Source organism: Pongo pygmaeus, chromosome 2 (assembly GCF_028885625.2).
Source record: "Pongo pygmaeus isolate AG05252 chromosome 2, NHGRI_mPonPyg2-v2.0_pri, whole genome shotgun sequence".
Taxonomy (NCBI): Eukaryota; Metazoa; Chordata; class Mammalia; order Primates; family Hominidae; genus Pongo; species Pongo pygmaeus.
The window spans coordinates 188,615,719-188,630,269 of record NC_085930.1 but is presented as its reverse complement, the minus strand read 5'-3'; the positions used below and the strand labels follow the sequence as shown (position 1 = coordinate 188,630,269).

At 40.2% G+C, this 14,551-nt stretch overlaps 1 protein-coding gene across 5 annotated transcripts in view; it reads left to right on the top strand.

The window, feature by feature from the left end:
- Window positions 1–14,551, top strand: part of GNB4 (G protein subunit beta 4) — a 58,178-nt gene continuing 43,627 nt past the window's right edge. The window contains exon 1 of one of the 5 annotated variants that reach the window (XM_063662452.1): window positions 1–5. The gene's annotated coding sequence lies outside the window, so the exon portion shown is untranslated. Of the gene's footprint in view, window positions 6–2,763; window positions 3,108–3,255; window positions 3,492–14,551 lie in introns of those variants that run through there. The other 4 variants (XM_054483598.2, XM_063662449.1, XM_063662450.1 and 1 more) reach the window with 4 other exon arrangements.

Genomic DNA, 14,551 nt, shown 5'->3' with positions numbered 1-14,551 from the left:
ATTCCGACTAGCGTGTGGGATGGGGTGAGGTATGCAGGTTATTTGCATTAAACAAGCAGCCAAGTGCATTCACTCATTTATTTGTTCGTGGAGTACCTAGCAAATGCAAGGTGCTCTGTTAAACACTATGGCGGACACAAAGATGAAACGGACAAGGATTTTGTCTTCAAAGGTTCTCTAGTAGGGACCCACCATGCTCTCTTAATAGAGTAGGATTTGAGAACATGGGCCTAATGAGTTAGAAATCTAATTATCAGCCAGTGGCACCCAAACAAAAGATCATGGGGCTTAATCCTTAGGAGTAGGATACATCTCTACGATTCTCTACACAAACCAGCAGGCATTAGAAATGTTAATAGCATGCCCCTTCACCTTTCTCTCTGCCTCCCTTCCCAGTCTCTCTCTTTCGTTCTTCGTGGATTTCATTATCATTGGAAAAATCATGAATTGCTGGATCACTTAGATGCATTACTATGCTCTTATGAAATTATTCCTGATGATAAAATTCTTTTAATCAGCTCCACTTTCAGATTTTCAGTATAGGCTTGTCCTTTAACAAGTAAGTTTTTTTTTTTTTTTCTCAGAAAAATATGCAGCAGGTATGGCAAAACAGAAATACAATATTCTTGGAAGTAGATTCGTTTGGATAATAATTAAACTTTCCTTTTTCTGTACTTGGACTTTATTCTTCTAGTAATTTCTTTGTCTACGTTAAATTTTCAGGAAGGTTGACGTTATCATTCTTTTAAACTCTTCAAAAGACAGTCAAATTCTTGTTACATCTTTTCAGGTTTTGTATTTTCTGTTTAGGAGCTGTTCATTTATATTTCCCCTAATCTTTTCTGGAATAGACTATCTCATTGCTTCCCACTGTGTTTTCCTAAATACCAGCAACTTGTTTTTCAACAAATAATCTTAACCCAACAATCACCTCTCAAAGCTTTATAACATCTGGTAAATGCTAGTGCACAGGAACAAGGCAGAAAAGAATCTAAAAAAAGAATATGGGGCCGGGATCGGTGGCTCACACCTGTATTCTCAGCACTTTGGGAGGCCAAGGTGGGCAGATCACCTGAGGTCAGCAGATTGAGACCAGCCTGGTCAACACGGTGAAACCTCGTCTCTACTAAAAATACAAAAAATCAGCTGGGCGTGGTGGCTTCTGCCTGTAATCCCAGACTTGGGAGGCTGAGACACGAGAATCGCTTGAATCCGGGAGGTGGAGGTTGCAGTGAGCGGACATCACACCACTGCACGGTGACTCCGTCTCAAAACAAAAAAACAAAAAAACAAAAAAACAACAACAACAAAAAGAAAGAATGTGGGCTTTGGAGTTGATCCAATCTGATGTCATGCAAGGCTCTACCAGTACCTTCGTGACTCCGATAAATTAATCTTACCAGGGCATCAGTTTGCTTATCTGTAAAATGGGGATAAAATTCACACTTCAAGGTAATTATGAGGATTAAGTACAGTATAAGAAAGCAGAGAGCATGATCCGTAATAGGCACTCTTTAACAATTTCCCTTTGCTTCCTCCTAAAAATGACAATGATAAAACTCAGGATTTAATCATTGAAACATAAATAGTTACAGATGCAAAACACTCATGTCCCAACGAGCTCTTCTGACACTTTGATATGCAGAATATTTGGCATTTCTCTTCTTTCTTCTTAATGGAAAAATGCTCCTAATATTAGTAAAAATGAAAATTTTGGGGGAAAAAATTATCCACAGTTTCTTTATCTGTGGATAAAGAAAATAGAAACAGCTGCTTCTATTTTTGTCATGGCCTGGCTTTTATACAAAACGGTCACATTTTCCCCACAGTCACAAACAGGGTGTGCTTATCATGGCATCAGCTCTTTCAAGGGACTAATAGATTTATTCCAGGTGATAGTGGGAAGCAGCTAGAGAAGGAGGATTGGAAGGCTGAGGGGGTGTTAAAGTTATCTGATGATATTGTTCGAACCCTTCTCCGGCACAGAAACTCCACAAAGAACTCCTCTGCAGTTTTCGCTACCCAGGGCTGTTTCTTTAAATTGTTTGACGTCAGAGAAGGAATGCTATAGCAACAGTCTGTCAAACTGGAATTAACTCAGAAGAAAAATGGGGGTGGGGAGAGGAAAAATGCTCCCAGGCGGTACTGACTTCAGAGGAAGCAAATTGGATAGATGCATTTATTTTATGACATTTTAAACATAAAACACCCAGATAAATGTGGAAAAAAAAAAAACTCGATTGAGATGCATGTGGTGTTTAACTCACGCAGAGAAGAGCGACTTGGCAGGGATATCTGGAAGGCCTTCCAATTTTATCAATGACAATAGGAACAATAACTTCCAAGTATTGGCCATTTATTTGGAGGCAGGCTTCATGCAAACATCACTTCATTTAATATGCTTAGCACCTTTATAAGGCAGGTATCAATATCTTTATTTTGGCGATGACGAAACTTAGGCCCGAGACGGTACACGGTCCTACAACTAGTGATGGAAGAGCGGGGACTGCAACGCAAGGTTGTGCAACTCTGGGCTTCAGTTTACTTTCTGACATTTAGAATTCCAGAATGGGAAACCTAAATGGGACCTTTGGGGTCTTCTAGCTCTGCCCTTCGATCCTGCTAACAAGCAAACTGGCGCCTGTCAGCGCCAGAAAGGAAATTGGCCACGCCACTTAGACGGGCACTACTTAGCAGCGTGCCCCGGCGCCACACCAACAAGAAAACGAAACTGCCCGGGAATGAATGTTTTTCTTCTCCTTCTGGCAGGAAACGAGAGAGAAAATAGGAAGCAGAAGCTGCGCGCGGCGCCCGCTCCCTTCGCCCCCGCCCGGGCTGCGCGCGCTCCGAGGGTCTGCGCGGCCCCGGCACGTCCCCGCCGGGCCCGCGCGCCTCGTGCCTCGCGCCTCGCGCCTCCAGCCACGTCCCCGCCCCGGCTCCGGCGCGCCGGGGAGTTGGCTGCTGGGAGGTGCGGGACTGGGTGTGGCCGGTGGCTCTGGTCTCGGCGGTGCGCTGCGCTCTCCACGCCGGCTCCGCGCTCCGGGGGTTGCTGAGCGCCCAGCGGACCCCTGCAGCGCGCGGTCGACGCGGGCCCGAGCTCCCTCCAGGTAGGCGGCCAGCTCGCGAGCGGCGGCTCGTCGGTGCGCCCGGCGAAGCGATCCCGGGCTTCTCGTAGGGACGTGGGGCTCCGCGAGCCACCCCTGCGGAACGGGGCCCGAGTGACGGCGCGGGGCGGGGCGGGTCTCTCCTGGCTCCAAGACTGAGGGCTCGGGCGGCCGACGCTGCCCGGGAGGGACGGGGAGGGCGCGCCTGTGTCGCGCTCCGCTGCCGCGCGGGAACCGGCCCCACGACCGCCAGAGCAGGCACTTCCCGGGCGGTCCAGACCGCTCGCCCTGGGCAGCGAGGAACGGCCGGCGGTCCAAGTCCTGCAGAACCCCCGGGTTTCTCGTCACTCCCCGAGGCCTCCTTCCAGGAACTCAGAGCACGAGCCCGTGCGTGCCCCCAAAATAGCGGGTATTCGGGACTGCCCAGCAGGGCTGTTGGGTGGAGAGTGCTGGGAAGACTCATAAAAGTTCTACGCTGAGTCCGAAATTAGTCCAATGGTTTTGTTTCAGATTTATTTTGGAAATGATATAATGTCCAGAGTTTGGAGATGGGAGGGGATTAATGAATTTTGAATACTTGTGAGTTCAGTACAATAAAAAGTGTTTTCCTTTTCTCTCCACCTTTTTCTGCTTCAGAACACAGATGATTGCCATATACTTTGCTATGTATTGCTATTCGCTAAGGGAATATTGAATTTTCAGAAGTTTAAAACCAGGCTTTCATTTGTTTATACAAGCAATACTTTGTTATTTTGCGTCTCCTTGTGTTCCCTTTTCTCCCACTCCTTCCCTTTCTCTTTCCATAAAGGATGAGGATGCATCTTTCTCCCTCTCAGCCACCGACAAAGTAGCGTGGCGTGTGGATTAGCGGGAAGTTTTCTTAAAATGTTCAAAATTTAATTGTTGATTAGAACTTTTATTATGAGTCCGCCTCAGTGTTGCAAACAGAGTTTATGACCATTAAGTACATCTTCTAGGACAGAGAACACACGCTACTTAATTTAAGATGGGAGGGAAGTCATTTCTAGTCGGAGAGGAGAACGGCTGATTAGGTGCGTTCAAAATTGTGTGCTTTGAGTCTCTGCCATTGTTCATTTTAATACTCTTCAGGTGGGGCTTTTGGTTTACTACTGATTCTAGCCTCTGAAAATTTACTGTATATTTCAGTATATGGCTTAAAGACATTTTAAGATTTTCCATGTTGCATTTTGGTTTGTAGATGAATTTGAAACTGAAATAGAAACTTTTAAAATATCATCTCATTGAACGTTGTCAACCCTCTGTATATACATTTATAAAACTGATTAATACAGCTTGTGATGTTTTAGGTTGGTTCAACTCTTTGTGGGCCCATAAACATTATTTAGGAAGTTATTCCGAGTCATTGGCCTTTGTTAACCTGTGGAATTGTTTCTTTTAAACAATTGGCATGTAAGTATGTCAGCACATACTTTTACACTTTAAAAATAGACTCTGGGGCAATTTGAAAATTAAGAATTGGAACTAAGTGTTGGACATTTTTCTGCCCTTACCAAATACTGCCTGAGATGGTGTGATTTCTCTTAGGCGTGTTATTGAAGTCAGCTGGCTGTGTCATCAGTTTCTTTACCTTGCTGACTTTTAATCTGCGTCTCTTATGGACTTATTTATTAAAATATCTCTTCTGGGCTGGGGCAGTGCTGTAAGTTATTCTACTTATATCTCACAGTAACACCATTATCTACTTCCACAGGTAAGGAAATTGTCTGAGGTTTTAAGTAACTTGGCAGTGGTTATGTAGGCGTTGAGTAACTCAACTGGGATTCGAAGCAAGACCCCTCTGTTTCCAAAGTCCATGTTCTTTCCCCTGAGCCATATTAACTTAGTACGAGGGCATGAGGAGTGACCCTCAATTACTCATTAGCATGTGTGTAAAATATCCAAGACATGCCAGAAACATGTTTGTTTTTCCAGCATGATCATTATTGTCTGTCCCATGTTTTTATACAGCTCCTCACATCAGCCATTCTCTTCTCACCACTCTACTCCTAGTTAAATGTCTTCTTCCAAGTTCAAAACCTCCCTTTTGCCAGGGCACAGTATATCCTATTGATATTAATAGGTAGTGATGGCTTAATTATCTTGATAAAATAATAACTCCATTTTAATGTGGGTTTTCTAGAGATAGAGTTATAACTAATTTGGAAGGTTACAAACAGGACGGCAATCTATTTTGGGATATGAGAACCCTTTGATATCCCTCAAATTAAACTAGAGGATATTTTGATAGATATTTCCCTCTGCAATTTATCATACTCTCTGCTGCACCTTCAATTTGTCAGTTACTACAGAATCATTTACATTATTGTACAGTCTCCCATTTTAAAATAAAATTGTTTCTTGATCCAGTGTTCTGCTTCAGTGACTGCCTCATTTGTTTTTATTTATTTATTTTTATAAATAGAAGCGAGATCTCGCTGTGTTGCCCAGGCTGGTCTTGAACCCTTGGGCTCAAGCGATCCACCCACCTCAGCCTCCCAAAGTGTTAGGATTACAGGCATGAGCCACGGCGTCTGGCCCTGCCTCATTTCTCTACCTCACCTTGAGGAAGCGTAGTTTTTTGACAGAACAAAAAATAAATACAGGAGCGATAACCAGAAACTAATTAGTTACCTACAGGCACTGGGTAGGAACTGAGTAAATGGGAACAACAGAAGGAATGGCCTTGTTCTGAATATACTTTTTTGCATAGTTTTGAGTTTTGGAAACTGTTAGTCTTTTTTATGTTGAAAAATAAAATTAACAAGATGTGGAGAGTGGGACTCCAAAACAATACAAACAGCAACAACAAACCGTGTATTTCTGTGAATAATGTAAACTCCCACAAGGAAAAAAAAAATCCCAAGTAAGTTTTGAGCACAGGATTAAAGATTAAAGAACTGAAAAAATAACCTTGAACTCTGTGTAGTAGGCTATTATTTGTATGGTAGAGGTGTAGCAATTCTGAAACTATTTTATGTGCATTATAGGATTGAGCAAATGGGTAAATTCATTGATATTTTGGGAACTGGGGTTTTCAATGTGGAAGAAGATAAATAAAAATAAGAAACAGGCCGGGCGCGGTGGCTCACACCTGTAATCCCAGCACTGGGCGAAATGAAAAGTTAAAAATAAAACTTCAAACAATAACAATGCAGCTTTGCTTCAAAAAGAAAATCTTTGAAAGACTCCATGTAGGCTATCTCTACTCCCTATCTGCCGTCTTCTTCTGAACCCGCTTCAGAGACACATTATCCCTCCTTATTCCATGAAACAATTCTTCTCCAGGTCACCAGGGATGTCAGTCTTGCTAAACTGGATCTTCAGCCACATTTGACACAGGCAACAGATAACTCCTTCCTTATCAAAATGTCGTTTCCCCTTGGCTTCTGGGACACCGCTCTTTCTGATTTTCATCCTGCCTCATTGGCTACAGTTTCTCATTCTTCTCCATCTCAGTCAATGGTACCACCATCTACCAGTTGCTCAGGCTAAAAATTCTAATTCCCCTATTTCACTCATCCTAAATCTATTCCTTCAACAGCAAGTATTATGGGCTTTACCTTCAAAATCACTGCAGATTGGACCATCTTTTTTAAAAAGTTAATTTGACCATTCCTATCACCTACACTGCCACCACCGCCCTGGTGTCAAACTGTATTCTTCCCTGGCCTGGATGACTGCAGGAGCCCCCCAACTGGTTTGTCAGCTTCCACTGTCTGTCTCCCACCAGCCAGCATGAACTTTAAAAGAGGTAAATCAAAGCAGGTTATATCTCAGTCATCAGAACCCATTATTGTTAGATAAAATAAAAACGTTTTAGCCAGGCATGGTGGTGCATATCTGTGGTCTCAGCTACATGGGAGTCTGAGGCGGGAGGATTGCTTGAGTCCAGGAGGTCAAAGTTGCAGTGGGCCACGTTTGTGCCTGGGCAATAGAGTGAGACCCTATCTGAAAAAAAAAATCAGGTTTTTTTTTTTTTTTTTTTTTTTTTACTATGATCAAGAAACTGTGACTGGGCTCTGGCACACTCTTCTAGTCTCATCTGCTGCTCTCTGCCCTGCTCACTCTCTTCCAGCCTCACCATCGTCACTGCTGTAGGTCCAGCAAGTCAGGTTAGTTTCTGCCTGGGCCTTTGCTTGCTGTTCTGCCTGGAATGCTTTCTCCCAATGAAGACATAGCTCATCCTCTCATTTCATTCAGTCCTTACTTAATTTATTTGAAAATAGCCTTCCTCCTCACCCTCTAACCTCTTGAAGTTCTTGCAGTTTTTTTCTTGCATACGACTTATCTGTACTTAAAATTATGTTATTGATGTGCTTTATTATTTATCTCCTAGACAGATACAGAACAAAGCACTGTGGCAATGGGAAGTTTTGTTTTGTTTACTCCCGAATCTCTAGAGCCTGGAATATGTTTGGCACATGGTCAGGACTCAGATATTTGTTGAATGAAGGCATGAATGCATGAATTAATATTTGCTGTATCTTAGCTAATGCCGTTTCAAATGGAGAAGACAGTTTCCAGAGAATCTTACAGTGTTAGTGCTATGTAAGGTGTTTGGTGATGCTGCTAAAGCTTCTCTGAAAGCTGACAAGTTATCAACTTTGAGTGTTTCACGTTATCACCTTTCTTTTGTATGCCCTCTGGTGGAGTGATGGTAATAAGTCTCAAGTGAGTAGAATAGATCAAGAAACTAAAATGCAAGAACCTAGATCACAAACTGGATAATTAACTTAAAAAAATAGATTTGAAAATTTTAATTTTAGTTAAGCCTCCTGAATAATTATAATAAGATTAGAAAGAAAGAAAAGAAAATGAGCCACAGATTTGAAGAGATATCTGGCTTAGGATGAAAAAATAACCTATTGAGCACACCCAAAATGTTTGGATCTCTTAAAAGAATTCCTGCTGAAATATACTTCTGTCCCTTGAAGTATTTTAATATTTTTCCATCTTTAGTTCAAAGATCTCTTTCTCTCAATCATAGTAATAATTTCAGTGAACCTTTATTGACTTTACCATGTGTCGGTTAACGTACGCAAGTGGTGAAGCCAGTGTTCAAACTCCAGCAGTGGAGAACCAGAGTCAGTGCCCTAAATCATCATGCTTCACTACCACCTTTGTGCGAAGGTCCTGTGGATGATGCAGGGACCGGAGAATTTCCTTTGGAGCAATAGTTATGGACAGAAAAATGCTTGGTAAGTTCACAGTGTGTGTTCCTCAGTTCCATTTTCCAGTATGTTTATAGAGAGCCTTTTCTTCCAGAATTGCTGAAAGATGTGTTATTTTATCTTTTTTGAAATAGAAATCACATGAAATGTTTCTACGCTCAGATGCTACTGACTTGCTAAAATAATATAAAGTTTCTCTTAGTGTATATATTTCATATTTATGGCAGTAACAGCTTAATTGTTCCTCCGCTTTTGGCTTTAGCAGGGTTTGTTCATATACTGTATAGTTATTACAAAGGAAATTTAGTATACCTTACTGGGTAAGGACAAACTCCCACCGAGATGCTTATCTTGCAGTAGGAACCCTCTAAAAAAGAATTCACTCAGAAGATATCATTATTCTTAGTATCTCTGCAAGTCAGAGCACTAACACTGTCTTCTTAATAGCTGCATAATGTTTCATTGTATGAATGCATCGTATCTACTCTCCTATTTATATTTTGAATTTTTTGTCATATAAACAATTGGTTAATGAATATCCTTAAACATTAATTCTTACCTATTCAAAAGTGTTGGCCAGTTGCAGTGGCTCACGCCGGTAATTCCAGTACTTTGGGAGGCTGAGGTGTCAGATCTCTTGAGCCCAGGAGTTCAAGACCAGCCTGGGCAACATGGTGAAACCCCATCTCTACAAAAAAAATACAAAAATTAGCCAGGCATGATGGTATACGCCTGTAGTCCCAGCTACTTGGAAGGCTGGGGTAGGAAGATTGATTGAGCCCGGGAGGCAGAGGTTGCGGTGAACTATGATCATCCACTGCACTCCAGCCTGGGTGACAGAGGCCCTGTCTTAAAAAAAGAAAGAAAGGAAAAAAAAAGTATAAAGTACTCTTTTGAGAAGCCATGCTGTTTCTACTCTCTTACTTTTAGCTTGTCATGAATTTTCAGCTGTGGAGAAATTGATGAAATCTACTTTCTCTGTGGAACAGATTCTATCAATTTCTCTATAGCTGAAAAAAGAATACTACTTTGGGAGGGACAAGATGAGGACGATGGCCCCTATGCTCAAAGAGCTAATAATCACTAGGCTCTTATATAGGATTTTTAATTTTTTTTTTAATGGCAACACTTAGCAATGGCTTGACTCAGTTTTTTTCTCCTTATTTTTATATTCAGTTTTTTAACTAAACATCTTTACCCAGAGATTGTTTAAAATATGAAAATTGGTCATTAACTACTTGGTAATGTGAAATCAAAAACCCAGTAAGGCAGCTTAAGCTGAATGAGGTTTTATGTCTAATTGGCATGTGACGTAAATTATATACATTGTGTTTAGGATAGTTAAAAAGGCTTACGGTGGCTAGTTTTTATAAGGAAATAATTTAAGACATTCTAGAATTCTGCAAATTAAATTATGTATGTATGTATGTATGTACTTTTTGAGACAGAGTCTCTCTCTGTCACCCAGACTGGAGTGCAGTGGTACGATCATGGCTTACTACAGCTTTGACTTCCCAGGCTCAAGCAATCCTCCCATCTCAGCCTCTCAAGTAGCTGGGACTATAGGTGCATGCCACTGTGCCGGCGAAATTGTGTATTTAAATGGAACATGGTAGGCAGTTAATTACTTGAGGAAATTGAAATTTGTCAACAAGCGATCTTAGTTATCTGCATTACGTATTAAATGGGCTCTAGGGAAGCTGTTGAGAGGTTAAAAAAAAAAACCACCCTGAAAAATGTGATCTCCTTGCCATGTGGTCTAAAAAACAAAAAAACTTAGTATTTAAAAATTTTAAACTTAGATATTAGTTTTCATGGTTTGTGTTAACCTTACTATGGGAATTAAAATTTATGAACAAGAGATTTCATTTGGTTCATTAATTATTGAATATATCACCAGGGAAACTCTTTGGGGGGAAAAATGAAAAAACCACAGACTCCTCCTTGCTGTAAGACATGAAGAAGATAGAGATAGGTTAGTATGTAAATTTCATTCATGTTTATGTGTTGACTCACCTTTTAATGCAAAAAAATCTTTGCAAAGGTTTTAGAAATGATGACTAGACAGATTATGAGAGGATACTGAAGAATCGGGGGGATTGTGTGTTCTCTTAAGGCGTTTAAGAGCAGTATTGGTATATGTGATAGAGAGTATTGTAGGATAAAAACATCAATAGGAAAATCAGCAGTAGAACAAAACTAAATGTGACTATATGTAACAAAAAATGAATATTCTATTCAAACTGCATGGTAGAGATAAGACCCTTTGAATGATAGATTCTGAGAGCATTAGTGGTAGGGGTAGAGAATTGGGGATGGGATGGAATCCCAAATAACTTGAGTTATTAATTAGCTGCTAATCTAAACCTGAGACAGTAATTGTATAATATTTTGGTAAATGAAGTGTGATCCTGAGGTAGCAGAGATGGATATCTGCTCATCTCAGAACAGTATCATCGTAAGTACACTTATTTGTTAACTAAAACCTCTAAAATTTTATCTTATAGGTAGGCATTATGGCTTTGTTAAGAAAAATGAAATCTACAGTGAAAGACACTGGATGCTGTATTCTATTTCTACTTATTATTGGTAACTTTAAGATATTTTACCTTTTTTTTGAGACGTCTCACTCAGTCACCCAGGCTGGAGTAAAATGGTGAGATCTCGGCTCACTGCAACCTCTTTCTCTCAGGCTCAAAAGATTCTCATGCCTCAGCCTCCCAAGTAGCTGGCATTACAGGTGTGTACCACCACACCTGGCTAATTTTTGTATTTTTAGTAGAGATGGGGTTTCACCATGTTGGCCAGGCTAGTCTCGAACTCCTGACCTCAGGTGATCCAACTGCCTCAGCCTCTCAAAGTGCTGGGATTACAGGCATGAGCCACCATGCTCAGCCATAAGATGTTTTACTTTTATTAAAACTATGAACATAAGGAATTGTAGCTACCTTTCCATGGCTATGGTAATTGCACAAGTTACATTTTGTCCTATGAAGCAGAGTTAGCAAATAAGCTAGATGGTGATGCTTGTGAGGCACTCATAAACATTTGTTGGATGAAAATCTGATATCCCCAGTTGTCATATTCTAACCCTTTAATGGTGGGATTGATTTTTAAAATTTTTGTATGTAACCAAAAATAATATATAACCAAGTCTGGTAAATTTAAAGGGTTGTTTCTGGTAAAACAAAAGCAAGTTATGTGACTTTAAAGTGATACAAAACTGCCAGGTATGGTGGATCACACCTTTCATCCCAGCTGCTCAGGAGGCTGAGGTGGGAAGACAGCCTGAGCTCAGGATGTCAAGACAAGCCTAGACAACATAGTAAGGACCCCATCTCTAAAATTTTTTTTTTTTAATTAGCTTGGCATGATGGTGCATACCTGTAGTTCCAGCAACTTGGTAGGCTGAGGTCGGAGATAATTTGAACCACTGGGTTCAAGGCTGCAGTGGTGAGCAAGGATGGCAGTGCCACTGTGCTTTAACCTGGGCAACAGAACAAGACCCCATCTCTTAAAAAAAAAAAGTGACATAGGACTGTGTGACTTGGTAACGCAGAGATAACTACATGTGGTTGTATAAAAAAAATCCAAGAGATGATAATGCTTGAGTGGGTCATGTGAGAAAAGACAGGCTAAATGTATGATTTTAAATTTACATGATCATAATTTATGTTTCTAATGTTTAGTTCACAAAATCTTAGAGTACTAAAACCAAGAGGCTCCTCTTAAAGAAGGTAGTTTTAGGACTAAGTAAAAGGAAATGTCCTGCTGTTTTACCGAGCTGACAGTAAATTTACAGAACTTGTTACTTTAAGAAGTAGTACAGGTGAAAATATAAGCATACTAAAAATGGGTTCAGTGAATTCATGGACAATAGTTTCAAAACGTATTGTGTAAAATTTAAGAGAAATCCTTAGTGTGTTGAGTTCAGCCACATTCTCATAAACATTTGGTTTCAATGATGTAATACTTTAAATACAAGTTCTGTCATAGCATTTACACTCTAATATGATTATAGTGATGAGCCCCATAACGATGTTTCAGTCGGCCAGGCTTGGTGGCTCACGCCTGTAATCCCAGCACTTTGGGAGGCCGAGACAGGTGGATCACCTGAGGTCAGGAGTTCGAGACCAGCCTGACCAACATGGTGAAACCCCGTATCTACTAAAATACAAAATTAGCCAGGCGTGGTGGCGGGCACCTGTAATCTCAGCTACTCAGAAGGCTGAGGCAGGAGAATCGCTTGAACCCAGGAGGCGGAGTTTGCAGTGAGCTGAGATCATGTGCCACTCAGCCTGGGCAACAAGAGTGAAACTCCGTCTCAAAAAAAAAAAAAAAAAATGATGTTTCAGGCAATGAGTGGACTGTATATAGGGTGATGGTCCCATAAGACAATAATATCTTTTTTTTTTTTTTTTTTTTTTTTTGAGACGGAGTCTCACTCTGTCACCCAGGCTGGAGTGCAATAGTGTGATTTTGGCTCACTGCAACCTCTGCCTCCTGGGTTCAAACGATTCTCCTGCCTCAGCTCCCAAGTAGCTGGGATTACAGGTGCCGGCCACCCAGCCTGGCTAATTTTTGTTTGTTTGTTTTTGTATTTTTAGTAGAGACAGGGTTTCACCATGTTGGCCAGGCTGGTCTCAAACTCCTGACCTCACGTGGTCCACCTGCCTTGGCCTCCCAAAGTGCTGGAATTACAGGCATGAGCCACCATGCCTGGCTTTACCATGTTTTTACTGTCTTTTCTATATTTAGGTATGTTTAGATACACAAATATTTACCATGATGTTAAAATTGCCTGCAGTATTGAGTATGTAGTACAGGTTAGTAGCCCAGGAGCAATAGGCTATATACTATACAGCCTAGGTGTATAGTAGGCAATACCATCTAGGTGTGTGTGAGGACACCCTATGATGTTTGCACAGTGATGAAATTGCCTAAGGACGTGTTTCTCAGAGCATATTCCCATCGTTAAGTGATGCATGGCTGTATTGTTACTTACCTGTTTTTCCAATGGATGAATGTTTCTGATGGGGTGTGTTTCTGTGCCTAGCACAGGGTAGCTGTTAAATACATGTTTGTTGAGTGGAAGAAGGAATCACATGATGATTTAGATTGACAGTAGATCGGAATAATACTCATTTCTTATGTGCTTTTAGGAGTATAGGTGAAAATAATAGGAACAATGCAGAAGAAAATCATTTTGAAAACTTACCCAAAATGTTGACTGGAAAAGAGTTTAAACTTATTCATTTAAAGCTGCTACTGTATCTTTCTCTCTCTCTCTCTTTGTATATATATATACACACACACACACACAGATATATATACATATATACACAGATATACATATATACACATAAATACATATATACATATATACACATATATATAGCAATTTTTAAAAAATGCACTGAAAGAATAGAAACATATCAACACTATACTTAAGACATGTACTCTGCATTAGGTTTTAATTCCATGAATTCCTATTCATTTTTTATTTTTATGCATGAAATTTTACTGGGTATTAGAATTTACCATCCCTGTTTAGGTTCTGCATTGATGACATATCCTGTTCAATGTCATAACCCCTAATTATTAACCGTGTTCACCCCAAATGGATCCATTTATGATACATGGAGAAAGAACTTGTTTTTCTTCTTGGTCAATTTGTGCCTATATCGACTGATCACATTGTTCAGAAAACGTAATCACAAGTTCTTTAAAAAAAAGTAATAAAACATGTAAAAGTCAGCTGGCATTTCAGAATCTAAGTCCCTTTTTAATTCCCAAAATACATGAAACACTATTTTCTCGGTATTTTCTCATGTACTTTGCTACTTTAACAAAGATTAATTCATTTAAGTCTTAATTTAAAAAAAAAAAGTCTCAAGTGTCTCTTTTTTTAGGTAGCATGAACATTTCAAGATAAAAGAAGACAGCTTGGTTCCTAACTAAGCCTGTCCTTCCGGACCTTGGTATTTATTTCATTCTTATATTTCTTTAAGAGTAAAGTAAGACCAAAGGAGGTATAGCTGCCCCCCAAAAATCACAGTTCTGTTTGATGCATTGTTTCTCTCAAGGAAAGAGAAGATAACACCTGAAATATGTCAAGGAATTAATTGTTAATGATTTCTGTGTACAAATATTTTAAGTTGGGAGTGTTGAGAAAATTGCAATTATATAGGAACTTCTTTTCCCTTTCTGAAGCCATTCTTTAGAAAAAAATTCAAAATCTTATCACAATTCATA